Raw genomic sequence first — 6,000 nt, 5'->3', positions numbered from 1 at the left:
ACTGTCTTCTTGGAAAGAACTGGGTCCTGAGAAAGAACTGCAAAGAAAGAATCCATGATGCCATGGATTTAACAAGTTGTGAATGAATATTGGTTCTTTCTTGTCTGTAAAATGTTCCCACAAGTTCTTCTGTCCCGAGATCTCTTCTCACTCTCCTTAGACCGAACTCCCACGTCCTCACCTTCCCCCCTGCCCCATCCCAGACCCTCGCATAGCCGCCATCTCTCTCCTCGAGCTTTTGGGTCGAAGCGGCTACATTCTTTTCCTTTTCTCAGGCAAGAGAAACTATGAGCGTCCAACTCTAAATACGCCCTCATTGGGGCACTATGTGCAGTAGCCCAAACCATCTCATACGAAGTAACATTAGCGATCATTCTATTATCCTTACTGCTAATAAGTGGATCCTTTACACTCTCCACCCTGATCACCACTCAAGAGAAACTATGACTACTGGTACCTGCGTGACCTTTAGCCATAATAGGATTCATCACTCATATCCTAATACCTCTAGAAGAGAAGCCCCAGCGCTGCTGACCTGGCATTGCTCTCAGATGACAGGGAGCCTTCTTGTGCTTAAGGCTCTCATGGGTAAGACTTGCTCCTGTGTCCCAGGACCGTGATCTGAACACCTGTCAGTTAGCTAAGATATGGACTCTTGGCTTTCAAAATGATCTCCCTCCCGCACTCACTTGAACCTCTGGAGCCCCAGGAAGCCCTCCTAGATAACCTCTCTTACACTGGGTACTGTGTAAGGTCTGTTTGAGCTGCTATAATAACATACCACAGACTGGGTGGCTTAGGAACAACAGAAATTTATTTCTCACAGTCCTGGAGGCTGGCAGTCTGCGGTCAGGGTGCCAGCATCATTAGGTGAGGACCCTCTTCCAGATCACAGACTTCTTGCTATGTCCTCACCTGGTGGAAGGGGCAAGGGAGCTCTTAGGCCTATTTTACAAGGGCATTAATCTCGTTCGTGAGGGCTCTATCCTCATGACCTTATCACCTTCCAAAACCCTACCTCTCAATACCATCATAATGGGCATTAGGATTTCAGTGTGTGAATTTTAAGGGGACACGAGTATTTGGCCCATAGCAGGTACCTAGTGTAGTTGGCACTGCTATGATAATACTACACTGTGGCCACTTAGTTATCTTCCGCCTTTGGTTATGAGCTCAGAGAGGACAGGAATGCATTTCCGCTTTCATCATGTATTTATTTATTAAGTGCTTACTGTGTGCCAAGTAGTGATCTGAGCACTGAAAATATCACAGTGTAAGTGCCATGGAGAAAAAATGGGGGGAAATGGCATGGGGAGTGGAATAGGGTGGTAGGGGAAGGTCTCACTGAGCTGATAAGTGAGTAAAGACCTATCAGAGTGAGGGAGAGAGTATCTGTACAAAGAGTGTTCCAGACAGAGGGGACAGCAAGTGCAAAGACCCTGAGGTGGCAGCATGTGTGACATGTGGCTAAAGTGGAGTGAGCAAGGGAATGAGCAATAGATGACTTACAGGCAAATGGGAGCCAGCTGGCATAGAGTCTTCCGGTCCATTTAAAGGATTTTGGTTGTCACTCTCATTCGATGGGAGAACCAGGAGGATTCTGAACAGAGGGGTGACACGATCTAACTAAGGTATTGACAGGATTACTCTGTTTGCTGTTAAGTGGGAGTGTTAAGTGTTAAGAGGGGGAGCAGGAAGACCAGTTAGGAGGTTACCAGCAAGGGATGACAGCGTCTTGGAACAGGGTGGTAGAGATGGAGGTAGTGAGGAATCCTCAGGTTCTGCATTTATATCGAAGATGGTCAACAGGATCTGCTGATCACTTGCATGTAGGGTGGGAAAGAAACAGAGGACTGGAGGCTTTGGTCTCAGTAACTGGAGGATGCAGTTGCCATTTCTGGAGATGGGGAAGGCCATAGGAAGGGCAGGTTTTGTAGGGGAGAATCAGGAGCTCAGTTTTGGAAATATTACGTTTGAGATGTTGAAACACGCACCTATATTCACAGAGATAGAAGGAAAAACAATTATCCTGTACACAAGAGACCAAAGACAATAAAGACTCCAATTTCATTAGGAAAGGAAGAAAACTAGAGAAAAGGCCTGAAGCTTTGACTGTACCTCTGAGCTCACAGTGACATCCAGGGTGTAGGAGGCTGGTCTGAGGGAGAATTCCCAAGGTCTGGCCCCCACATACTCTGTGCAACTAAGAGTAAAATCCAGCCTTTTCATGCCTCAAGCACTCCCTAGGTAGTCAACTTTAAATTATTTCAAAGATACACCATAAAAAATTCAAACGCATACAGAAGTAGACAGAAGAGTATAATGAGCCCCCACTTACCAAACCTGCAGCTGAAAAAATTATCAACAGATGGTCACTCTTGCTTCAACTATTACCTCTGTGTGCACCCCACATACTCACAAATTACTTTGAAGCAAATCCCTGACATTATTTCATCTGTAAATCCTTCATTATTTAGCTGTAAAAGCTATAAAAGTTTTAAAATGCTAATATCACACTTAACATAACATGAATTCTCTAATTTTATCAAATGTAGAGTCACTGTTCAAATTTCCAATTTGTTGATTGAAATTTAACAATTTATGATTTGCCGTGTGGCTTATAAACCTCAAAGTTTGCATTCCCTGGCTCACAGCATGAAAGGTGAAGACGGAGTTAATAATTTGGGGCAGTTCTTTTCAGACTGTATTTAGAGACACATGCCAGACTTATTACTAGAGAGAGGGGATGTACAGTCTGAGGCCAGACCCTCTGCCCTAAAGTCAAGAAGGCCCCGCTGGAGTCAGAGCTGCCAAATCCCAAGCTCAGGGTTCAGTGTCAAGCCCCAGAGGTGCTGAGCCAGTGTTGCTCACGGGCCATATTGAGGAATAAGGGCCCAGGCCGTCTCCCACCCTCGGAGATGACCAAGGCGCGCCAATCCCTCCACGTGGTCAGGGACGCTGAGCCCAAACCATTATCCTCCAAACCTGAGCCAACGTCCACTGTCCCCGCCTGGCTCTGGAGATAGATGCACGTCCCAACACTGACACCACCCCCGACCGGGGGATGCGCAGCCCCAGGCGTTTTCCGATATCCGCAGAGGCACTACCAGAGTCAACACCTCCAAAGCGAGCCCCAGCTCTCCCCACCCCGTCCCAAGCAGGCCGGGCCGAAGCCCCTCACCTCTCCACCCGGCGGTGGAGGCCCTCTCATCGGTCACTGGTCTCTGCTTCCAGCTCCCCCTTACTCCAGTCGCAGGGCTGAGTCACAGCTGCTCTCCTTCTACCCTCGTCCCCAACTACGGCTCCGAGGGGGCGCGGTCCAAGCCAGGCTCACCTCAGCATCCCAATGTCAACCAAAACTCGCGCCCGGGACCACGGCGCATGCGCAAGGAAGTCCGTGGACTACGATCCCCAGAAGACCCTGCGCGGCAGCGGCGGCCAAGCGCGAAGTTGCCCAGGGTCCGCGGTGCAGCTGGTGCCGCCTAGACCCTATCCGGTCATCTAAAGTAATAACAGCAGTCACAGCAGCGGTAAAATAACAGTGAAATGTCAGTAATAATTAAATCCAATCACTGTCCACCCGTGATAAACATGAGGGAGAAGACTCAATATCTTACCACCTGGATGAGCAGTTGTCCCTATTTTAGTGAAAATCCTTGTAGGTTCTTACTCTGTAGACATATCCTTTAATCTTATAAACATGCAATTTTTCAATTAAAACTCACTTAAATATTTTTTCACCGTTTGTTTCTATTGAAAGGTCTCTGGAGAATGTTTTACATTTGAAGCCTCACATTGCCTTGTTCTGCTTGTCTGGAGCAGCAGAAATAACAGGGACTCCCGTCTTGAATTGGGGAATATGGGAATAGTCCCCGTCCAACTGCGCTGGCTGATGTTTCTCAAACCTGGTCACTGTTCCCCTCTGCTGGGATGTTCTTTGCCCAGATAGCCCGTTTGCTCAGCTTCTTTATTATTTGCTCAAATGTCACCCTCAGTGAGGTCTGCCATTTGAAATCTGCTCTGCTGTTTAAAATTGCAACAGCTTCTTGTGATACCGCGGTTCTTGTTCGTGGAGTCAAAGAATGAACTTCGCTAACACTCAAGGTGGGAGAGCCAGGAAGAGGCTTTTATTTAAAGTGAGGACAGAACTCCTGGCTCATGCCAGGAGGGGACAAGAGCTGGGTGTGTGCATGCTTTGTCTAGGGGATTTATAGGTTGTTGAGAATTTTTAGGAATTGTGGTAAAGTAAACAAGTACAGACTTGTTAAGTGGTCCTAGAATGCTCATTTTTTATGAGTAACATAAGAAATTTGCTGCTCTGATTCTCTCTCAGTTTCCTCTGGGAGCATGACAAGACTGCCTGCCCTGCCCCTAAGGTGTGCTGGATTTTCTGTTTGCTAAAGAGTGTGTTAAGAATCTTACTTCTTAACTTTTTGGGCTGTTTATAGCTGGGCTTGCTTGCAAAATTAATCTTTTGCCCAGGTTGCAGATTACTTGATCAGGATTAGAGAAGGAAACACAGCATATAGGTACAGTTAAAAATAGCTGGGCCTTTTAGCAGGCTAAGGTGAAGTTTACAATGTCATGATCTAATTGATGCAATGAAGTGATGGGCTATGATTTTTCTTCATCTGAGGAACATTCAAACATTCCAGGCCAAGTTGCTCCTGGACTTTTGAGCTTTAACTGATTTCACTGAAGAATGCCTCTATTATTAGTTTGGTATCTTTACCCTAGAGATTAGTGTGATTCTGACTGCGTAATGCTTAACAGGGAGTGTCAATAGGGACTTCTTTGCACATTGTTACATTGCTCTGACTGTAATTATCCTGCTTTGCATTTTTCCGGAGACCCTCACCTTGCTGCCACGGTCCCTGTCTCACTGGCACTTCGCCTTCTGCCTTATCCCACTTACACGCTTTTCCTCCCTTGTACTTAACACCTTCTAAAATACTTCATCATTTAATTAAATACTTTGTTTACTGCCTACCTCTCTGCTAGGACTTCACTCAGCTCCAGGAAGGCAGGAATTTTTGTCTGTTGTTATGTATTTTTGAGCACCTACTATGTGCTAGGCACCCTTCTAAGTGTAGAGGACATAGTGAACAAAACAAAAATTTCTGTCCTTCTGGAATTTGATTTGTTGAATGTTTAGGGATTTTTGTTGCTGCTATTATAAATAGCATCTCTTCCCATTTTGTTTCCTAACTCATTATTTCTGGCATAAGATAGTTTTTGATATTTTGTACAGGTCAGCTTACTACACTCTTCTATCATTCTTGCACTATACCTCTACTGGAAAGTGCCCTCCTAGAGCAACATGACTGATACTGCCAGGTACTATGTTATCTGTAACCTCCCTTCACATGCAGCCTGACCAGCTACTCTTCAGTCTCTAGCACTTCCATGGGGAGAAAATCTATTTGCCTCTCTGACAGGACTGTTGTCACATTGGTGTTGTCACTGTCTGGACCGCTGTGGGTTTTCCCCGATCCTGGGCATCCTAGAATCAATGTAGAATCTATTGATCTTCTGGACTTAGGCTTTTAGAAAATCAGTCCCACAGGGTACTTTCAGTTTGCCAGCATCTGGGAAAACAATGTGTTTAAGATAGACTTCCTTTGGTTCAAGTTCTTTGGGAGGCCATTTGCTTACCATCACATCCTGGCTTTTGGCGGTTGATGAACTTGGCACGCACCAGCTGGATGGACTCCTGAGGTACTTCCCTCACCTGACAATCCATGAGGTCATGATCCCAACAGACTCAGTTGCCTTTTGTAATAGTAGCTCAGTGTCAACCCTGAGGGCTATGTACTTTTGGGCATGGAAAAATTTTTTAATAATATAAAAGGAGTCTTTTACCTGCTACATTATATTCTCAATTTCAAGTTACAAATGTGTTGTGTATATACGATGTCTTTTCCTACACATACATAACATTAGTATTGTACACGGCAGTATTGTACACACCTCAGGGTGTCCGAGAACTCAACTCAATTC

The sequence above is a fragment of the Manis javanica genome, chromosome 17 (genome assembly GCF_040802235.1).
Source record: "Manis javanica isolate MJ-LG chromosome 17, MJ_LKY, whole genome shotgun sequence".
Lineage (NCBI taxonomy): Eukaryota > Metazoa > Chordata > Mammalia > Pholidota > Manidae > Manis > Manis javanica.
Note: the sequence above shows the minus strand (reverse complement) of the source record.